The 24,877-nt window shown below is 35.5% G+C and overlaps 1 pseudogene; it reads left to right on the top strand.

The window, feature by feature from the left end:
• The first annotated feature begins 22,705 nt into the window (after positions 1-22,705).
• Positions 22,706-23,100, top strand: LOC107003744 (annotated as a pseudogene).
• The last annotated feature ends 1,777 nt before the right edge of the window (positions 23,101-24,877 follow it).

The raw sequence follows: 24,877 nt of genomic DNA, 5'->3' as shown, positions 1-24,877 counted from the left end.
TCTTACAAATCAAATCGGGACTAAGAAGTGAAGGCTCACCCACTTTAAACAATCATATAGGAGACCTACACCTCCTACCATACAAGGCTTCATAGGGAGCCATGGAGATGGATGAATGAAAGCTATTATTATAAGCAAGCTCCATAAAAGGCAAATGATTATCCCAATTCCCTTTAAAATCAATAGTGCAAGCCCTAAGCATATACTCAAGGTTTTGAATAGTGCATTCTGCTTGACAATCCGTTTGAGGATGAAAAGCGGTACTCCACTTCACCTTAGAAACCAACCCTTTTTGGAACAACCTCAAAAACCTGATGTGAATTGTGAACCCCGATCCAATATGATGGATAACGGAATTCCATGGCGACACAATCTCATCTATGAAGATCCTAGCATAATCTTTTGCTGAATAAGTAGACTTGACGGGAATAAAGCGAGCGGACTTAGTCAACCTATCCACAACCACTCATGGAAACATATGACTTTTGAGTCCGTGTTAAACCCACTACAAAGTCATATTGATGTCTTCCCACTACCAAGTAGGAATTTGGATCTCTTGATGTAAGACATCCGGATTTTGATGTTTGGCTTTTACGTGTTGGCAATTTGGACACTTAGCGACCAACTCCTCTATATACTTCTTCAAACCTTTCCATCAATATATCTCCCTTAGGTCATGGTACATTTTCATCAAACCCGGATGAATGGAGTAGCGGGACCCATGGACTTCCTCAAGGATCTAGTCCCACAAACTATCTACATTGGGAACACATAATCTCCCTTGGCACCTTAAAATACCATCCTCCCAAGGACAATGTCTCATTAAGCTTGCCAAGGACCAATTCTTTGAACTCCATCAATGATTGGTCGAGGTGTTTTTTGGACTTCACCTCATCTACTAATGAAGACTCGGAGTTGTTGCAAACGATGAAACCACCATTCGAAGAGTCTTCCAACCTCTCCCCCAACCTAGCTAACCTATGTACATCCTTTACTAGGTCTTTCTTGGCTTCATCAATGTGGGATACACTACCCATACTCATAAGACTTAGGGCATCCACAACAACATTAGCCTTGTCGGGATGATAGAGGACACTAATATCGTAATCTATCAACAACTCTAACAACCTTCTTTGTCTGAGGTTCAACTCCTTTTAGGTAAACACATATTGGAGGATCTTATGGTCGGCAAAAGATATCAACATGAACCCCATACAAGTTATGCCTCCATATTTTCAAGGTAAACACCATGACCGCTAACTCAAGGTCATGAGTTGGATAATTTCTCTCATGCACCTTAAGTTGCCTAGAAGCATAGGGTATAACCTTCCCATGTTGCATAAGCTCACACCCTAGACCCACATGGTATGCATCGCAATACACAACAAACCCCTTTGTACCCTCTGGTAAGCTCAACACCGGAGCAGAAGTAAGCCTATCTTTAAACAATTGGAAGCTTTTCTAACATGCCTCCGACTACTCAAATTTCTTACACTTTTGGGTCAAATTAGTCAAAGGAGATGCAATGGACGCAAAACCATCCACGAATCTCCGATAATAACCCGCTAGACCCAAGAAACTCCTAATGTCAGTTGGAGTCAATGGTCTAGGCCAATTTTTCACTGCCTCCATTTTCCTTGGGTCTACCTCAACTCCCTCACTAGAGATGATGTGCCCAAAAATGCCACCGACCTAAACCAAAACTTATACGTACTATATTTGGCAAATAATTGATGTGCCTTAAGGGTTTGTAATACCACCCTCAAATGATCCTCTATGATCACCCTCATTCTTCAAATATACCAAGATGTCGTCAATGAAGAAAATGACAAATGAATCTAGGTAATTTCGAAAAACCCTACTCATTATGTCCATAAATGTCGCCGGAGCATTATTGAGACCGAAGGACATCACCAAGAACTCATAGTGCCCATACCTAATCCGAAATCGTCTTTGGTACATGCTCACCTCTCACCCTAAGTTGGTGATACCCCGATCTCAAGTCAATTTTTGAAAAGTAGCTCGACCCTTGGAGTTGATTCAAACAGGTCGTCAATCCGAGGGAGAGGATACTTATTCTTAATGGTGACCTTGTTGAGTTGGCGGTAATCAATACACATTCTCAAGGACCATCCTTCTTCTTTAAAAACAACACCGGATCACACCACGAAGAAATACTAGGCCTTATAAAGCCTTTGTCTAGTAAATCCTTGAGTAGAGCCTTCAACATCTTCAATTCGGTCGGAGCCATCCGATAAGGAAGAATTGAGATGAGATTCATTTCCGGTATCAAATCGATACCAAAATCAATTTCCCTCTCGGGAGGAATACCGGGAAGGTCATTAGGAAAGACCTCCAGAAATTCACTCACTACGAGGACCAACTCATTGGGAGAATTTCTGAGTCTAAATCTTGGACTCTTACTATGTGATATAGACAACCTTTTGAGATCATTTTGCATGCTTTTAAACAAGAGATAATACGACCTCTTGTAATAGAATTCCCTTCTTTCCACTGAACAATAGGTTCATTTGAAAAGTTAAACCTCACCACTCTTGTCCTATAAACAATAGAGGAAAAACGTGCATGCAACCAATCCATACCCAATATAGCATCAAAATAAGGCATATCAAGTTCTACTAGGTCAACATAAGAAACTTTATTAAGCAACATTATAGTACAATTTTTATACTATCTTTTTGCAACAACTGACTCACCCATCCGGAGTAGACATTATAAAAGTGGTTCTTCTTTGCAGCATCACTAGAACCACTTGCTTGAGCTTGACCACTATCCTTGTCTTGACCCCTCACATTAGGTCAATCTATAACTTTCTGCTCGCTTTTACCACAACAAAGCAATTGTCCATCCCCTTAAGGCAATCACCATAGTGTTTCTTGCCACATTTTTCCCAAGTTGTCTTCTCAGTTAGTGAATTAGTACCTTTTCCCTTCTTTAAATTAGGGTTAGACACCCAATAACCACTAGTCTTTGGGAACTTGCAAGGAACTTGCCTTGAAACCCGCTTCTTAAACCTAGGCTTGTCTTGTATCTTAAGCCTATTCTTTGAAGATTCTCCATCAAAAAATCTTGCCCTCTTAGCATCTCTACTCTTCCTCCTAGCACTTGCCTCTTCCACATGTTTGGCATGCACCGTAAGATGAGAAATATTCATATTGTCATGCAACATAGCCGAATGAAACTCCTCTTGCAAATCATTGGATACCCGCGTCACAAAGCGGCTCATTTCATCTCTATGATCGGAAACCAAAGAACGAGCATATTTTAACAATTTAGTGAATTTCAAAGTGTATTCATGAACACTCATACCTCCTTGGTTAAGGTTGATGGACTCCACCACTTTATCCTTCCTCATCTCCCTAGGAAAGAATAAATCAAAAAAGCCTTCTAGAAGATATCCCAAGTCAAAGGACCACCTCTCAAAGACCTATTATCTCTTCATTGCATAAACCATGCTTGAGCCACATCCTTGAGTTGATAAGTGGCCAACTCGGCTTTCTCGCTCGTGGACAACCCCATAGCCAAAAATATCTTATAGACTTCATCGATTAATTCTTGGGGGTCTTCCTTAACCTTAGACCCGTAGAAGGTAGGAGGGTTCATTCAAGTGAAGTCCCTTAGACGGGAAGCCATAGTAGCGACTTGTTGATGAGGACGGGGTAAAATATCCCGGTTGGCTTGGGCCATCATAGCTTGGGCATGAACCGTGGCGGCTTGAGCCAATTGTATAAGAGTTGCCCTTATATTTTCATCCGTCAATGGTGGGGGATTGGCCGGAGCTTGCTCCATATTAGCATCTTCTTCTAGTGGAGGAACTTGTTCACCACAGTGAGGAGCTCCCGCATTAGAAATTTCCTCTTCAAGTCTGCGTACCACATTCCTTCAAGTGTTTATTCTTCCGATAAGCACAACAATTAGATTATATGCAAAAGCACACCATAAGTATACTCTAATGGCATGATATAAGATTTCCAAAAAAGAGAGTGAGTCCTAGGCATCACATAGATTCATATTCATAAGTGTGGTGCTCTTTACAATTATGAATACAAACCTACGTAGACTTGGCATAGAGAGAGACATAAATCAACAATATTCAACCTCATGCTCTGATACAAAGTTTGTCACATCCGAGTTTACCCCCTAGACGTAACCGGCGTCGTCATCCTCTTTGAGGACTAAGCTAGCCTCTTAGTGTCATGTCATTACTTTCATAGGTTGAAAATGCGGAAAAACTAAAAAATTTCATTGCATCTACTTGGAGGTTTACATAGACCTCTACATACACTTAATATAGTCGTATCGAGTATACATAGACCCTTCCTGTATGAAGGTTACATAGCCTTCTTCTTTTATTGCACATACATATATATATAAGATAGAAAATAGGCTCAAAGATTGTCTCATCTCATACCATCTAAATGATCATAGCAATTTGGGCATATCCCTACATCAATGTAAAGAAGCCACATATAGGCTTATACAAGTCATACTCAAATGAAAGTAAATGAACATAAAAGTCTTAGAAAGACAAAGTAACTCCATAAGCAAGATATTGGCATCGACCTCGAAAAGTGAGGACCTACCCACTTGGATGATAGAGAATATCATAGCCTTCTTAAAGTCGTGTCAAATGAGACTTCAACGACAGGAACCTAAAATGTTTGGGGAAAAGGAAGAAGATGGGTTTAGTACGCCACTTGTACTAAGTATGAGACCATATGCACATATAAGAGCAAAACATGCTAACAAAGAACATTTTGTCAAACCATGCTATTTTACCCCTATAAGAGTCTTATGCACAATCAGGCAAGTCATACCAAGTAGCAAAACCACCTTACTAACTCAAAACAAGTAATATGCATATCAACATACTTGAACCCATCACCTACTACAACCATATCATCATGGAATAACAATAAAAGCATGAATAAGTGTTAATCATATCATAATAAGCAAGATGACTACTCATGAATCCTTATCAAGTCAACAAGTGTAATGACCAAGCAAAGACTCATAACCTTACTCAATCAAGTAGCCTCAACAACAAACCATAACCAATGTCCAACTTCACATAATAGAACCTTTAGATATACATTTCACCTTACTTTAACAATATAACCCGACACATACTCATAAGTGAACTAATCAACACATAGTATCAACAATGTGCAAGTTCATCATATACATATCATATATCATCATAACATAAGCATATATAAGAATATCCTCCTAAGAATCCCCTCAAGTCTAACTAGTGCAATGCTTAGGTACAATGTCATACCCCTACCTAGACTAAGCTAGACCCCTTAGGTTATCCTAATTAGAGTTCAATCTTTTAATTCATTTTACCTTTTGGGAACATTTTCCCTAACCCACGTAGACCACATGAGCTAGTGTGGAATCCGGTGTCATAAAACCATACACCGAAAGAAGGGAGACTACTTGCCAAGAGAGTACCAAAACATAAATCATAGCCAATACGTGGATCCACAAGCTAGAATTCTTGTGGGGGCAACATAGTTCAAGAACTAGGAGATATAATTGGGACCCACTTTATGATCCATGATAGTGTCCAATATCAAGAGTAATTTAGTTCTCCTACCTTACCTATGTGATAAGGGAAATTCCTCAATCTAGTTCACTCGGTTCTAAGCTAGAGTCCCTTTTTGAAATGTCTGTAGACCTTTAATTATCAATCATAGCTTAGTTTAGGTCATAGAGTCTACCCCTTGTATAGTCGTCATCATCTATAGCTCAATAAGAATTGTATGAGTATAAATCCTTTCATCACAATTCATATAGGTGAGGTTAACACATTACATATCACTTCATAATAAGGCACATTGACATACATCACCATCCTTATAGCATTTACATCTTAATCAACCTCACAACAATAATCAAAATATTTTTATTCAACATCGTACCACCCTATCAATCCTAAATAAGGCATACTCCAACACAATCATAGTGACTTAGTCACAATTAACCACAAGTTAAAGTAAGGAATAAGGATTACAAGACTTACCAAGTCTCCTATATAGTTCATCATAAGGGTCTTACCATCAACCCATAACTCAAGCCAATTAGGTCATCACATCAACATAATTCAATAACCAACGTGATAATAAGGTTAGATGAATCACTACACAATAATTCAATACTAACTAAAAGCTATAGACAAGATACTTAGGTCAATTCTCATAACCTAGATCACTTCTCAAGAACTAGTATTAAAGACTACAATTCACCATAATTTGTGATTAATTTAATAACATCATCTAATAGTGATTTAACCAGTAAACAATTCAATTGAATCAATCTCAACGTAATTCACATCAAGATTAAACCTAGGGTTAAGGGTTAAGGATCACATTCTTCAATTTGTACCAAACCATCACAATTGATCATAATCAAATTAAAATACATGTTAACATATCCATTATATCCTAAATAAACCATAAACAACTCAGTTCATAACATCAAATTCATAATTGAATGAAACCCACTTGAAAACCCAACTTTTTGAAATACTTTGAAGGAGCCATTTAAGGAAATAAGTCTCAAAGGTGAAGTAGATCCCATACCTTAACGTTTGATGAAGATTTGATGGTGAAATATTCCCTTTCCAGCCCCCAAAACCTCCCCCTAGTTTGTGTTCCAATAGAGAGAAAAAGAAAAGAGAAGGAATAGAGTTTATTTTGTGAGTTGTGTTTAGATTAATGAGGGTTGGGTCTTTATATGGGGGGTTAATTAACTTAGTTAGAAGACTCCCTTACACCCCTAATTAACCACCAATATGTCTAACTGTGGGATGACGGTGGGCATCGACGCCCCGTCGATCCACACATGAGCCATTGATGGCTTCTTGTGGTTGCACACTGCCTAGGTAGTGTTGCCTCCTATGTGCTAGGGTTCTCCTCAGGGGCCCTTAGTTGGTCATTGGGGATTCATACCGGAATTTTGACTACGAATATTCTTTAACAGTTGTTATACACTATTCCACCTAATTGCATGGATTTCCAACTATTAAAATCTAGTCTAATAGGCTAAGGCACGCTAGTACCCCTTCGAACTAGTTTCCGAACGTCATGGACGTTTTTGGACGTTTTGGTTCCTAAACTTCCTTAATGACCTACATTCATTAAATAGGTCTTAAAACACTGTCTAGACCTCATGACACCTATGTAAGTCTTTAAGACTCGTCTTGGATTCTTGAAATGTTACAATCATACTCCCTAATTTTATATTCCCTAACTTTCTACTAATGGTATCCATATCTGAGGTCTGTTTTAAAAAATAGTTGTGGAACCCTAAATTTGATCTAAAAGGTCATCTAATCTTGGAAGAGGATACTTATTCTTGATTATAACCTTATTCAATTTACAGTACTCTATACACATCCTAAGGGAACCATCTTTCTTTCTCACAAATAAGTCCGGAGTGCCACAAGGTGAGATACATGGTGTAATAAAACCTTTATCCAATAGATATTTCAACTGTTCTTTCAACTCTTTTAATATTGTTGGTGCCGGTCTATATGGTGGAACAGAGATAGGACGGGTATTTGGAATGATGTGTATGTGGTAGTCTATTTCTGTATAAGGAGGGACTCCAGGTAGATTATCAGGAAAGACTTTTGGAAACTCTTTTACTATAGGAACTGATTGAAGGGAAGGTACCTTAGCACTTCAGTCATTAACTTGGACTGAGTGATAGATACATCCCTTTCAAACTAACTATGTTACCTTAAGGTATGAAATAAAATGAACCTTATGCACTGCTTAACTACCACTCTACTCTATAACTGGCTCATTAGGAAACAGAAACTTGAAAACATAAGTTCTACAATCTATTGATGCATAACAAGCATAAAGCCACTCTGTAACTAGAATAACATCAAAAACTACCATATATAACTCTACTTGGTCAGCCATGGTATTCTTGTGATTGATGGAAACCGGACAATCATGATAGACTATTTCCACTAGGATAGACTCCCCAACAGGTGTTGAAACACAGGAGAGTTCACAAAGTTTATCATGAAGAATCTCGGCCTTATTTGCAACATAAGGAGTTACAAAAAACTAACTTCCTTCTGGGTCTAGCAAAGCATAAACATCAAAAATAAAGACTTTGATCATACCAGTGACAACATATGAAGAGTTCTCTTGCTCTTGGCGGCTAGTTATTGCATAGAGGCAGTTTGCCCTTCCGCCAATACCAAAAGTAGCTCCTTTGAGTGTACTCCTTTCTTGTGGAGCAATTGATGAGATTTGTCTTTGTTACCTGAATTTCCACTACCGTGTCTGTTTTTATGGCACTCCTTCATGAAGTGACCCTCTTAACCACTCTTCAGACGTCCTGCCTGGCTATCACAACATTTACCTGAGTAGATTCTGCCACACTTAGAACATGCAAGGGCACAACTACATCCTTGTGCCGCACATCCTTGAGACTGTGCTTGTCTAGCTCTGAAAATCTACAAACATTGGCCATGATGCTCACCTTGGTTTATTGGTGCAGGCTCACTGTAAGATTATGGTGCATGCCCCTTTTGTTTCTGAAATTGTGGATAATACATACCACCTTTCTCCTGTCCAAACTCATCCCTAGTCTTAGCTTTCTTGCTCCTATACTCTTCTCTTTCACCCAACTTCTTCTTTTAGGCCTGCTGCACATAAACCATTAACCTGGATATGTCCATGTCGCCTATAAGCATCGCAACCCTACCCTCTTTTCTTCATGCACGACACAAGCAAGCGACAACCAAGCTCATTCTGCTCCTCATATTTTTAACCATTTCGTCAACATAGTGGGACAAGTGGGTGAACTTCAACCCATACTCATGCACTCTCAAATAGTCCCATTTCAGTGTAAGGATCTCTCCTACCTTAGCCTCTTCCAATTCTCAGGGAAAGAAACTCCCCAAGAAAACCTCTTCAAACAAGACCAACTCAGATGTGGTGCATCCTCAACTCTACTCTCTTTCCATTGATCGAACACTGTCCTAGAAACATTACTCAGTTGATATGCAGCTATCTCAACGCGTTCAACATGAGCAACAAGCATCGCATAAAAACCTTCTTAAGATCCTCAACAAAATTATTCGGATCCTCAATGGAGATCGAACCCGTTAAATTGGAGGATTCATCTTGAAGAATTTAAGAATCCTCGAAGTGTCAGTCTCTTCTTGCGTAGCTCCCCTTTGTTGTGCAACTTGATTTGTTACAACTTGTCTTAACATACGTACGGAAATCCGCGTTGGTAACTTCCCCTTGAGGTTGCAATTCAGGTGCATTGGGAAACTCTGGTTCATCTATATTCCTCCTAATTGAACGAACTCTTGTTGCTCTTCGTGGAGGCATGACTATCTGAAACACGTGCAAGCATGAATTAAAGAGAAACTTTTAGAGATAAAATCTAACGCACGAAAGGAATATGAAAGAAGTGCGGAATTCCTAAGTGTTACAGCCTCCTAATTATAGATGTGGAGCGCTTTACACCGATAATAAGGACTCTACAGGCACTGATACATAGACACCCTATGACTCTTGCACTCTATTCTCTGATACCATGTTTATCATACCCCAAACCTACACCATGAACGTGGCCGACACTCAATGATCATTGTTTTTCTTGAGCGGACCCTTGGCCTAGCTTACTTAACTTAGCGGAAGACTTAACTCAATGAAATAGTCTAATTCAATAACTTAAAGTATATAATTTTTCCAAAATGACACTTAAGTCTCAATAACAAATTGTTAGCAATACAAATATGAAAGACTCAATATTAACTGTCTGACTATCTATGAAACCTCTGTAATACAAAAATGGACACTGGGATAGACCCCACAACATCCTATAAAAGAAAGACTTAAAGCAATAATTGTGCCCTCCAGAATGCAAGGAGGCTCTCCACTAACTTCGAGTAATCAGCTGGATCAACAAGGGGTTGGATGATGTTGATCCTAGTTAGTTGTGTCTGCATCATGATACGATGCACACCAACTTGCATCTATACATTTAATGTATGAGTATGCGAGTTGGAATGCTAACAACAACATAAGCTTTTAAAAGAGAAAGAGGGGACAATTACCTTGGCTCTTCTCAACTCATGAATAACTTGACTTAATATAAAGTAATAAGGCACATTCAATATATAAAAGCGTGTAAAAACAATGAAAACACTCTGTTCGTTAAAAAAATGCATATAAATACTCAATTTTACTTATATATGAAATAATATAGTTTGTGTGGGAGATTAGCTAACCGATAACCACCACTATGTGCTTAAGTGGTGATACAACACCTTTCCCACACTACCGAACTGACATATATTTTGTCGTCGCATAAAACTACTTAACTTAGTGGATCCACTAGCTTAAGTTACGTGATCATCTAAAAAGTATGACCCGTTAATAACCATGATGGATACATGATTTGTAAAGAGACTCGAGTTAATATGAACTCTCATCCCCACTTCGGTGCTTAATACTACTAAAAAAATATACTTTAGCTCATGCTTTTAAAATAACATCTTTCTTTATTTTGGAATAATTACTCAATACTTACACCAAAGGATCCTTTGGAATTGGTGTTCCTTTTTCTTTCTCAAATGTTAAAAACATTTATAACTTCTTAAAGAATACTTATGTCACACACCGAGTTATCCCTGAGATGAGGACATGAAACCTAAGAGCACAAGTGTTCTCAAGCTAACCTAGCTAGCATGATCATGAGCATACTAAAGATAATAAACTAAATGCCGAAGCAAAATCATAATTAAACTAAAAATATGGTGATTACCCATATTTTATAACTGAAATATTTGAAAACAATGAGTTTAATACAAAGGAAATATTAAATCAATACTAAGCTGAAACTAACCATGTCCAAAATAAGCCTCTAACTAACTAGAAATGCTCGAACAAGCCCCAGCTAAGTCTAGCAAAATCTTCAACTAAAGGACTAAAAGAATGAAATGAACTCAACACTATTGTCCTTGGAGAATGAGGATTCACCACTGAATTTGCTAAACTGGAGATCGAAAACCGACCTAAGCGTGATTTGGATGCTGAGAACTTGAACCTACATCACGAGAAGATGTAGCACCCACATATGTCAGTACTTGAAGGTACTGAGCATGTAGGATAGAATAAAGTTGAAATAAAACATAACTGAACAAGCACAAAAGCAAGTATAATAATCTGAACATGATATACTAAATTTCAGAGATAACTGAATGTAATGACCGATTTATGAGATGCTGAAACAGAATACTGAATATACTGATAATTGGTCAATGCAAGAGAATCAGACTGAGTTGTGGGAGCTACTAATAAATTGATAGTAAAACCAGATGAGCTAAAGGTGGATTCCGATGTATACGCCCCATCGAGAGGACCCAATATACCCTTCAAGAGGTATAAAGGCATGCTGGCGTGATCACTAAATTGATGCCCACATAGAGGACTTACAACCTACTTGGCTAGTAGTTTTGGGACTATTTGGGTACGCTAAACCCTAGTCCTACTCGATATTATGCTACTCCCATTGATTTATGTAGTTAAATGATTATGTCTTAATTTCTCTAAATACTGGATAGCTCAAAATGGAACATGCAAAGTGAGAATGAAACAATTAATATGATAATGATGCATTAATAGCTGAGGCATGTATAACTGAATAACGGAAATATCTGACCTAGCATGTGCAATTCAAGAACTAATGAAATGCATAGCTAGGGTTCTGAAATTCATGCGATAAACTGAATAACAACTTTACAATCTGATGTGGAACATATATTTAACTAATTCACGAAGTTCTATCGAAGTTCTGGAAACCCTAGGTTTTATCATGATAAGAGAATTAAGAATTGACTTAAAACTACGTACTCAATGGGTGAAAGGAACCCACTAGTGAAATCCCACATACCTGGTGATGAAATCCACGAAAAAATATTTAGATTTTGGGGCTGGAACTGCTGGAACCTTGTTGCGGTCTTAAACTAGGGTTCTTGACCTTTTTCTCCTTTCTTGCTTCTAATTTTCTAAGTTTTGATTTAATGATTTGACTTAGGTAAGTTTTAGTTATGTTTCAAGGCTTCAACTAACTAAAATATGATGATTTAGGGTAAAACCGGCGTATTTTAGGGTTTAAACTAAGTGGGAAAAGACCAAAAGACCCTTGAGCTAATTGATGTCCGACAAAACGATGACCTAGACTGACAGGCCGTCGTTCAATTAACTGTCCGTCATTTTTGTCCGTAGGTTGGGTCTATTCGACAGGCCTTTACCAAAACGGGCATAACTTTTTATTCGGTGGTATGATTTTATCAAGGTTTATGGCTATGGAAAGCTAATTAAATTATCTATCAATTCGTAGGTCATGGGACACCTAATTCATTTTGTGCTAAGAGTTATGATCAATTGAAGTTGAACTAACTGTATTTTGCCTAGATATTTGCTAATTTCCACCAACAGTCATACCTACAGTCCGTAAGTTTATCTACGGACAGTGATCGTCTATCGTGGTTCTTGTCAGATAGTGGTTAATGGGGTCTTAATCGACAGACACAGACTACAGACCATAATCTGACCTACGGACCGTAGGTCTGTCCGTCGTTTGACACTTCGTCAAATTTTTTGGGCTGCGTCTTGGGGGAGCTTCAGACACAGTTGATGGATGTGCAGCACGGGTCGTCGGTAAGGATACCTCCGTTGATGGTAACCGTCGATTGCACCTGCAGATTTCTAAAAAGCTGGTTTTGTTCTGTTTTGGATACGGGGTGTTACAACTTAACTCCCTAATAAATTTTTGAGAAATGAACTCAAATATATACTCTTAGCTTAACTTAAAACTTGAATCTTAAATCAACACTTAGGGAATGCTTCGATCCCTTATATTTTTTTAAAGGAAGAACTTCAACTGTTTACTCTTTAATTAACATGAAACTTAAATCTTGAAATAATGATAAAACGTTGTTAAAGAACCTTGAGATATCTTAAGAACTTTACCTTAATTTGTTTCTTAACTTCTAGACTTGACTCTTAACTCCATTGACTTTGATCTTAACGTTTCTTGAATATTTTTGTGGATTAAAGGTTCATGATCTCATATTTATGGATGATTTCATGATGTTTAGATGCACCTTAGAGCTTCGGAATCAATTAAAAGACATGGTAACATCACTTAGAAACAAGTATGAAAAGGTGGGGAATGAATGGGGATGAACTGGTGTCCTTGGCGCTTTGATAGGCATGACGCGACAGGCCCAAAAATTCAGAGGCCAAGTTGGGGCACTCTTGCTGGCGCGACACCCAGGGCCCTACGGACATAGATTGTCCTTTTGGGCTATGGGAGGTGCGACACACAAAGGCCCTACGGACATGCGTTCTAGTCCTTTCTTTTCCATTTTTCATCTGTTAACTCTCTAAAATTCCATGGTTCTTTCCCCCAAAAACTCATGATCATCAGTACCTTCAATACCTAATAGATTTGACTCAAAAAAATATCCCAAAAATGCGACTAAATTAACATTAGGCATGCAACAACTCAACCAATAAGAATTCATTGTTCTTCAAGAACTTCACTTTTTATCATTCAACCAACTCAAAATCGCTGAATTTAAACAAGTTGGTATATGAGTGAACTAAACCAACACGAAAAGATCTCACATACCTTGATAGGGATCACCCACGACGAATTCCACACTAAAACCTTGGCGTTCTTACTGAATTTTTGACTTTTCTCCCTTTCCTTCTTTTCTCTCTTCTCCAAGCCCTAAGCGTGTTTTGATTTTCCAAAACTGAACTAAACATAGTTTTTACCCCCAACAACCCCTAAAATGAAATAGGAAATTAATTGGTGAAAAGACTAGTTTGCCCTTCCTTAAATCCAGATTGGGACTTTTCCAACTTCTGATAGGCATATTTCTCTCACACAATATAGAAAATGCGCAAACTTGGCAACATCGAATAGATCTCTTCAAGGACTTTCCAACCATATCAACAACTACCTCTAACTCATCCTGAACTATTAGTTATGGCCGTTTGAAAATTACCGAAACTCACTTTCTTAACTTAAGAAATTTTCCACCCTTTCTTTCCCAAAATGAATATTTTTAGTTTCTTAGCTATTTCAAATTTGTGAGATGTTACAGTTTATATGTATAATATTTGACCTTATTAGTCTATTATTCATGTGTTGAAACATTCATTATATATATCTAGAATAAGTCATTTTGAAAAGTTTGTGTTGCTCAATTTACATTAATTATTCAAACGTGTACTTTATTGTGATGAGAAGCAATTTGTTGGTGATGTATATTTTTAATTACAGTTTAAAATTGTAAAATTGTAGTGTCCAGATTATTGGTTTGACCCTTAAGCAGTTAAGTAGTAATTGTCAAAATTATAACTCCTACGTTTCTTTTTGATATATTATTTCTAAGAATGTGATACATTCTTCATCCTAACTATTGAATGGTAATTATTACTCAGGCTTATAATTTTAATGGTTTAATCTTTTGTATAAATTATAATTACTTACTAAAAGTAAAAAATTAAAATTTTAAAGTTGGATTACAATTTCTCCCCTACACTAAATCAAATATCTAATTAATAAATTATTATACACCATTAATGTACACATTAAAGAATCAACAAATGTAACATTAAAAAAACTAGATCTGGATTTGCATAGTAATTGTCCATTTCTATTCAAAATTAAAAGTCAAATTTGAAGAGTCATTCTCCATTATTATGTAAAAACACTCCAAAATTAAAATTTGAATTTGCTTTTTAAGAACCAATTTTACAAAGATGGATGTTATCATAGGAACAAAATTGTACAATTTAAATTTCATCATGAAAAGGAAAAAGAGTGAGAAACTACAAATGAAGGATAATAGAAAATGCTCAAGTATATCATCTATTTAATGTTCTTCTTCATAGTATATTTTTAATTATTTAGTGAATAAGATTGAAACGGTTAAACTACTACTATGAATTTCAGCATTTCCTCATTTATAACTCAACTTTTTAGTATATAGAAAGTCAATAATAATAAGGGAGAAACGTACAACGCACGTTGCCAAAAACTAGTCTAAAATAAGTGGTTTGGAACATACATTGAGCTCTTTAACATCATTTTTGCTTGAGAAAGAAAGAATAGAGTTGGATAAGACTCAATAGAGATGACTTGATGGAATAATTCTATGAATTTGATTTAGAGATTGAATAGTTTAATTAATTTTTCATTTAATGATATGATCTAGGAATAGTCTGGGCAGTAGCAATGTTTGTTGTCTTATTGGTAAGGGTCATGGAATTTGAGGGAATCCAAGAGATATATGTTTGATAGTTCAGAAGGGTGTCGAATGTATCCTAAACCAAAAGTTATACAGTCAGTGATTATGGTTCGACCTCGACCTTTAAAGTTTGTTATTATTTTTTATACGATCGTCTATTCCATAAAGACGGGACATGGTCAAGTGATAACCACTTTTCATAATAATTATAATAATTATCCTTCTGAGAGTTCTAACCTTTATTTCCCTAATCAATTATTTTGTTAACCCCCTAGTTATTCAAATACATAGCCACCTCTTCTTCAATTTTATAAACGGTGGATCCATGTGCTCCCACTCCATTCAATTTCTCCATTCCACCAGTCAAAAGATGTTTAGTCGGCAAGTCCTTTTGTATTAGGGATATCGTTCATATCTTGAACTCGTTGTCCTTTTCGTTTACACTGCTCGTACATATAAACAAACTGCATAATATTTGTCAGAGACTTCATATTTTTGAGTATGCCAAGCCCGGTTAGATTTTTCTAACCCTATCTAGTGTTTTTGTTGCATCAGCATATGTCTGCGCGATAAGAAACCCTCCAAGATTGTGCAAACTATGTGCTTGGTCATAAATTCTATGAGATGTTGAAAATCTCCACCAATTGAACATTAGATAGCTAATGCTATGGGCACTACTTCACCATCTTATTAAATCCTAGTCATGCTTCACACAATACCTTACTAGTTCGTTGCCTCAAATAGTTGATATCATCCCTCAGTTGTAACATGTTTTAGTATGGGAAGAATCTCTCCAAAAATGTATTTGTTAACCATCCCTAGTTCGTTATAGAATCATATTGTAAAACATTCAACCAGATTGTTGTTCTTCCAGAATGTGATATTGGAAAAAAACCCAAAAGGATGCCAATTCTAACATTGGGCATCTCGAAAGACTTATAAGTACCCATAAAGTTCATCACAAGCAAGTGCAGATCGTCTAAATAAGACCTTACGCGCAGAGCCTACACTCTAGACGTGCATAGAACTCGAGAACCATCGTTGGTCCATAAGTGAACCTTTGTCTTGACTCAGTGAAACTCTTACTCAATCAAAATAGGAACTTTAAATGTAAAGATTAACTCATAAAGTCTCAACTATAACGCAACTCAGTATAAGTCTAAAACAATATTCAAGTAGCTAAAAGAAGGCAATCTCAAACAATAAGAAGAAATGGTAAAATACCCATCAAGTACTATACTCTATGAAGCCTCTAATACCTATGTTAGATATTGGGAAAAGATCCACAACATCTTCATAAAATTGGAATAAAATATATGTGGAACCCTATGTAAGCAAAGAGGATCACCAAAGCTAGCTGGAACACAAGTGATATGAACATAGTGTCTATTAATGACCTTGAACACATGTATCTACGTCATAAAATGGTGCAAGTCGAATGACGTCAGTATATTGAATGTACGAGTATGTAAGAGGAAGTTGAAACATAAACAACTGAACTATTACTCTAGAAAGTCATACTCACCTTATCTCAACTCAACTCAATTTGATAGCAACAATAAGAGATGAAGTATTTAGAACATTATAAAGCAGGAGATATATTCAATGATGTAGAAAATTACCATAAAAATACTCTTTACTATTAATTGGGAGATTTTATAAAAGATAATCATCAGTTTGAACAGCGTAATGATACAACGTCTCGCCCATGCTGTCAAAACTGTTATATACCTTGTTGGGGGTATAGGACACCTCAACTAATTCGATCCACTAAACTATGCTTAAAATAAATAAGTAATTATCTAAAAAAGTATCATCCTTTTCACATGTTGGCTTACATGGTTATGATGATTTTGAATTTTCTGAACTTATTCCCATATCGGTGCTCAATACTACTCCAAATAATATGTATACAACTCATTCTCATATGTTTAGAAACATAAAATCTTCCTCAATTTGAGATAATCACACAAATCATCCTCTTAAAAGAGGTAACTGCTCAGGAATATCTTTTAAACTCATAAACTCTTTTTAGAAATCAAAGTTTTATCTTTTTCCAAGGTATAAAATGATACATTTCGGAATACTTAGTTCCCTTAAACTTTAACTCAAACCCGCCTCTTTAAATATTTTCCGCAAAACTCAGTTTAAAACATAAAATCGACATTCAAATGCTCTCAAGACTTATAAGTAAAGATAGAGTTCATTTTAAGGTGGAATTATAGAATTAACACCATTGTTTTTCTTTTTTGTTTGATATTAACTATATTTTATGTAAGTGTTACTAGTAATTAATGTTAGTTTATAAAGCCTCTCACAAGGGGTCTTTGAAGCATACATGTATGTATGATACATATATATGTTGTTCTTCAAAATAAAGGTTTGACAAACAACATATTTGAGGATCTCCAATTTTGGGTGGCCCTGGTTGGGGTTGGGGATTGTTGAAGATCTGAAATGATTTGTGAGTAATCCAATATAACAACTATTTTGTATATAGATAGAATGAAATTATTTTAATTAATTTGTGATGAATTGAATTCATTTTTCCCATTGTAGCTTTAAAAATAATACGACATTATTTGTGAACAATCAAACAATATTAACACTTTGAATATGATATGAAGTTATACGATATTGATTCTGTCATGACTCATGACTTACATGTCATAATTCATTAGTTATGACCTGGTGACTTTAAAAAGAATCATTCAATTAACTCAAAATTATTTTTTCAAATCATTTGATTAATCATCAATTTTAGCATATTCATCTTTTGTTTACAGAGGAGTGGGCGGGAAAATATAGAAAAGTAAATACATACCAAATCGAAGAAAAAGAGCACTATTTTCACAAACTGTCATACCATATACAAAGAGTCTGTTTTTCAATATTTTACTTAATAGAGTTATTTTCCATATCCCAAATTAACCTTATTACTTTATTAATTAGGTCAAGTTGAGATACATTAGATAAATTTGCTAAGTAAAATATTGAAAAGGATCTTTTTAAGATACAGAAAGACAACTTTATGAAAATATTAATAGTCTATTTCTTTGATTAGATGTCGTATATATTTACTTTCCTATACGTTATCCCACATTATTCTTGTACACAAAGTGAAGGGAAGATGATTTGGTCAATGTTTTGTGAGTGATCAAATTAGAGAAACTGATCAAAATGGTCTGTCATGTAGAGGGGTTGGATTATTTTGATCCTTAATATATACCACTTGATAGAAATAGTCCTTAATGTATGCAAAATAGGTATGGTTTAGGTCCTCAACCCTAAAGTTAACTGTCCTCTGTTAAAAACTAAGGACCCCTGCCTTTGCTCTGCCCATTTCTGTTTGTCTCTCAATTGCATCCTCTTCCGAAAAAAGATTTAAATTCAGCACTCATTGGAATACTTGGATGAGAAATTCAATGATACATATTTGAGGAACTTGTTTCGTTTTATGATAATGAATTCCATTTTCTGATAATGGTATGAATGGCAATATTTTTAGAAACTTTGATTGAATTTTAAATAAAGAGTTATCCATTTGAGAACGATTCATAGGATAAAATTACTAAGATAATCACATACAATAGTAGCAGATCAAAGCTTAAGGATGGATACACCCACAAAAAAATATCCATTATTTTAATACTGTTAATTTACAATATACTTATAATCGCTTTTAAATGAATCAAATGATTTTTGGATTGAATGAGTCCAGTTAATTAATTCTACAAAACATAAAATCAGCAGGTATGTGTGCTTTCAGTAAAACCGTGATTCAATTTGACCCACAAGGCAGAAGTTGCTTAATAGGAGAAGAAATGATTTTTTTGTTGCAGAAATTATGAATAAGTTTCAAATACATATATAGGGTGGACTATGATCCTCTTATTGAGGAAGAACATACACTGAGGAAGAAGAACAAGAAAAGGAACGGGCCAAGCAAACTGAAGAGAGATGACTTGGGCGGTAGGCCGCTAGTTTTTAACAGAGAAATGTTAAATTTAGTGGTTGGGATCAAAGTGATACCCATCTTGCATACATTGAGGACTATTTCTATCAGTGGTGTATATTAAGGATCAAAATAATTCAACCTCCATACATGAAGAACCACTTTGATCATTTTCTCAATCAAATCATTTTAATTTGGTTTAGGTTTCAGGAACTTGAGTCGATAGAAACAAAATTCAAATACAACTAGGTTTAGAGAAAATTACTTACACTATGTAATCTAATACATGAATTAGTCAATTTGGTATGTTTCAATATATGGAGTATTTCTTGTCCAATTCGGGAGGTTTTGCTTATGAAAACTCTTACAGATTTTTCACCGACTTCCAAGAGATTTTAATTCTATTCCTACTAGAACAAATTAGGAAATAGTAATTGTAACTTAACTAAACACCTTCTATTACAAAAAGTACAAAATTTCCCTTAAAAACATACATTTACATATTCCTTTTGTTTTTCTTATTTATTAGTATCGTTGCAATATTTCGCATATCAACATTATGAAAAAAAATATATCATAAAATGTTAGTCAATATTTTTATAGTTTGACTCAAAAATGGAAAGTATGAAAATTAATAGTAGAAGGAGATAGTAATACTATAAATTTTCAACTCAAAATTATTTTGTCATTTATTTTTTCAAAAATAATTTGATTAATCATCAAACTTTAAACAAAAGAACTTCTAATATTTTATATACCAAAGGAATGTGGGAGAAAATATAAGTGTCATGCCTCGAGCTATCCTTGAGACGCGTACACGGAACCTAGGACAACAACTAATCCCAAGCTAACCCCGCTGGCATGATCATGAGCATACTAAAGATAATAAACTAAATGCGGAAAGTAAATCATAATTTAAACTAAAAAGATGAGGAATAGTCATATTCTATGACTGAGATAAATGAAATACTGATGAATTTAATACAAAGAAACTATTAACTCAACACTAAGCTGAAACTAACTATGTCTGCAATAAGCATCTACTCGCCTAGAAATACTAGGATATGCCCTACCTAAGTCTAGCAAAACTGAAACTAAATGACTAAAATACAGAAATGGAACTCATGACTGTTGTCCTCGGAGAATGAGGACTCACCAATGAATCTGCTAAACTGGAGATCATAAATCGATCTCAGCGTGATCTAGATGTCGTCAACCTGAACCTTTATCACGAGAAGATGTCTCAGAAGTATGCGTCATTACTTGAAGGTACTGAGCATGTAGGATAGAATAAAGTTGAAATAAAACATAACTGAACAAGCACAAAAGCGAGTATAATAATATGAACATGATATACTAGATTTCTGAGATAACTAAATGAAATGACCAAATATAACATGTTGAAACTGAATACTGGATATACTGATAAATGGTCAATATAGTGGAATTTGAGTGATCTGTGGGAGCTACTAATAACCGATAGTAAAACCATGTAATCAAAATATGTAGTCCGATGTATACGCCCCGTCGAGAGGATACAATATACCCTGCCAGAGGCATAAAGGCATGCTGGCGGGACCACTAAACTGATGCCCACAGAGGGGACTTACAACCTACTTGGCTAGTAGTTCTGGGACTATTTGGGTACGTTAAACCCTAGTCCAACTCGGTATTATGCTACTCCTTTTGATTTATGTAGTTAACTTATTATGTCTAAATTTCTGTTAATACTAGATAGCTCAAAAATGAACATGCAAATTGAGAATGCAACATTTAATTTGATAATGATGCATTAATAACTGAGGTATGTATAACTGAATAACTGAAATATTTGACCTAGCATGTGTAATTCAAGAATTAATGAAATACATAGCTAGGGTTTTGAAATTCATGCGATAAAACGAATAATAACTTTACAATCTGATGTCCAACATAAATTTAACTAATTCATGAAGTTCTATCGAAGTTCTAGAAACCCTAGGTTTTATCATGATAAGAGAATCAAGAACTGACTGAAAACTAGGGACCCAATGGGTGAAAGGAACTCACTAGTGAAATCTCACATACTTGGTGATGAAATTTACGGAGAAATTCATATTTTGGGCTGGAACTGCTGGAACCTTGTTGTGTTCTTGAATTAGGGTTCTTGACCTTTTTCGCCTTTCTTGCTTTTAATTTTCTAAGTTTTGATTAATGATTTGACTTAGGTAAGTTTTAGTTATATTTCTAGGCTTAAACTGACTAAAATCTAATGATTTATGGCCAAAACGATGTATCTTAGGGTTTAAACAAAGTGGGAAAAGACCAAAAGACTCCTGAGTCAATTTCTGTTGGGCCAAATGATGACCTCGATAGACGCGCCATCGTTCAATCGACTGTCCGTTGTTTGGGTCTGTAGGTTGGGTCTATTCGACAATCCTTTACTAAAACAGGCATAACTTTTTACTTGGAGGTCTGATTTTAGCAAGGTCGGTGGCTATGGAAAGCTTATTCAATTATCTATCTCTTGGTATGTCATGGTACACCTAATTCGTTTTTTGCTAAGGTTTATGATAAATTGAAGTTTACCCAACTGCATTTCCCCCCTAACTGTCTGCTAATTCTCGCCTATGGTCAGACCCATGGACCGTAGATAAAACGACGGTCAGTGCTGGTCAATTTTCATCTGTATCAGAGATTAGGTAAATGGGGTGTTGATCGACGGACACTGACTATGGTCCATAGTCTGACCTACGTACCGTAGGTCTGTCTGTCGTTTGACACTTAGTCAAATTAATCTGGGCTGAGATTGTATGGGTTTCTGACTCAATCGACGGATGTGCAGGACGGGCCGTAAGTCAAGCTACGGTCCGTCGATGGAAACCGTCGACTGTACCTACAGATTTTTCTGAAAAGCTGATTTTTTGTCTGTTTTGGATACGGGCTGTTACAATAAGAAAGTAAATGCATAAATAATTACACAAAAAAACCACTAATATTTTCACAAGATTGTCTTACCAAATCTAAAGGGCACTCTCATTTAATATTTTACTTAATAAAATTGTGTACCATATTCTAAATAAACTGGATTTATTAAGTTGTATTTGGATTGTTTTACGTGGGTTGGTTCCAAAAAAAAAATGCATCCCACTAAGTTTGACATAGACAATCTAACCCACAGCTTTCACTAAACTTGGAAAGTTATAATTACTATTTTACTATATTATATTTCTTTCCCAATTCGAGATACATACATACCAAAACTTTTAGCTGATTTTGACCAACCCTCCCAAGAGAATTTGATTCTCTTTCCTATTCAAATATGCAATACTAATAATAATTTCAATAGACAACTTATATTACCGAAGGTGTAAACTCCCCCAAAAGATCTATATATACGTACTCATTCTTCTCAAGACACTACAACGGGTCAAGCTATGGCTGAAGAAGATGAAAGCAAGAAGAAAATAAACAATCCCAGGTATTATCAAGGGAGGAAAGAATGCTTAAAGAGGAAATCAATGGAGCTTCCAACTCTCAGCAATATCAAGGTTTGTACTTTTATCACTGGTCCTAATGGCATCTCCAAAGTTGGCCTGACAATTGGGATGCCTGTAAAAAAGTTTTTGATCTATACTCTAAAAATATGAAATGCGAAAAGAAGCACAAGGAATCATCAACACCACTACCAGAACCAGAAGAAGAAAAAGGAGAGAAAGATCTCTTGATGCTAATTGAATCAAAACTTGCTGCTTTAAACAAGAGAATTCATTTCATGGAGAACAAGAATGTTGTTGTTTCTGAGAAGGGGAAAAGAAAGAGAATCAAGTGATTTCTTTGTCTGGGTTTTTATTTTCGGTGTATTTTTTTGAATGTTTTAGAGATTAGGATCGTGTCATTTTTTTTCTTGTTTGTTCGAGGATTTACAATAGTTGAAAGATTTATCATTTATCTGCGGATCCTTTTTTCATTTGTAGTGTTTGTTTTATCAACTATTGGTCCAATATGAATACAATCCATATATTTACACCTTTTATTCTTATGTATTGAATTGAATGGTGATTAATCCCTCTAGTAGAATGGAAAACCCATATGATTTTAATTAAAATGCAATACCTACATGAAAAATTAATGTCAAATCGATAATAGGTAGGGTACGGTTAGGCTTTGCTAGGCGTGGGTGCCATGTACCATAAGACTATAACTTCATAGAAAGTTAAAAATTAACAAGAATGTTTTTATTGCACTAAGAAGAAACAACATCACGGTCAGCCTCTTTTTGTTTCAGAGTGAGGTTTGCAAATTTTTTATCGAGATCGCTAGAAGTCATTCGACATGGATGTAAGATGGCTTCTGGATGTGGCTGTTGGTGTTGTTGCTGATACAATGCTCGTAATCTTCCTCTTTCTATTTCTAGAACTTCATGTTGCACTGCATATAAATTTATATAGTTGCATATTTCGATTATAAAGATGAAAATAAACTATTGGTTGTATATACGTTCAACTTCTCCGAAACACCACCTATCCAACAAAACAGACAATTCTCATTTCAAAATAGTTAAATTCAATTAATGCAATTTACTCTAGGTCTTTGAATCAAGGAAAGAAAGTGGAACTTGGGATAACCAGTAATTGTCCTATTCTCCCTACAGACCGATATTTTGTTAATCAAATTGAACATAACTCAAAAATTTTAATTTTTTTCCAGAAAAACGTGTCCACTTTCCCTGCTCGCTTGAACCAATACTCACTCACTTGTAGTTGTTTTACTAAAAATGAAGACATCAATTATATAATCCTTAATTCATATAATTTAATTCCTAGCATGTAAGGTTAGGAATCACAAGAACTGCTGCATAATAAACTTTATCAAAATAGTCCAAGCCTACAAGCACTAGAAACAAGTGTAGTATAATTAATTCAATATAAGAAATAAAGTAACTGCTTCAAGGCTTTATTCTCTAGGCTGAGGATTAGATTCTTCTGGTTAAGGAATTCAAGATAAGCGGACACTTCAGAACCTTTAGCCTAAAATCACAAAAACAAGTCAAATTAAAGGTTGTACATTTCTTTCAAATTCAGATTTCATGAATGGAAAATGAAGAGTTGCAAATTTAATGACAAGTTGTGACTTTGATGAAAAGTTGTTTTATGAAAAGTTGTGCCTTTTATGACAAGTTGTGACTTTTATGATAGGTGATTATCATTCCGAAAGATTGTGACTTTACAATAGGTTTGTGACCTTTCCGGTAAGGTGCAATAAGAACATTTCCTTACTACCATTTCTTTTTTATAAATTGAGGGATTTCCTCTAATTGTAAGAATACAAATTCTGGACTTCTTATACTACTACTAAATCTAGTATTCTAAGTATACTTTAATGTCATTGAGTGGTTCACTGGCACCAGCGTTTTGAGTACCAATACACTGGTGATTTAGATCATTCTATCCTAGGAGGACATATTCAACTCAAACCTCGAATACTAGAGGGGAGTAATTTTCTTTAAGGGGACGTTGTACATTAAGTGGGCTTGATCTTCTTTCTGTTTTTTCAGATTACATATTTTAGATTAGTGAATTAATTTTTGTTCTTCTGTTCTTCACATT

This window comes from Solanum pennellii, chromosome 11 (assembly GCF_001406875.1).
Source record: "Solanum pennellii chromosome 11, SPENNV200".
NCBI lineage: Eukaryota > Viridiplantae > Streptophyta > Magnoliopsida > Solanales > Solanaceae > Solanum > Solanum pennellii.
Note: the sequence above shows the minus strand (reverse complement) of the source record. Positions and strands in the feature narration are given on the sequence as shown.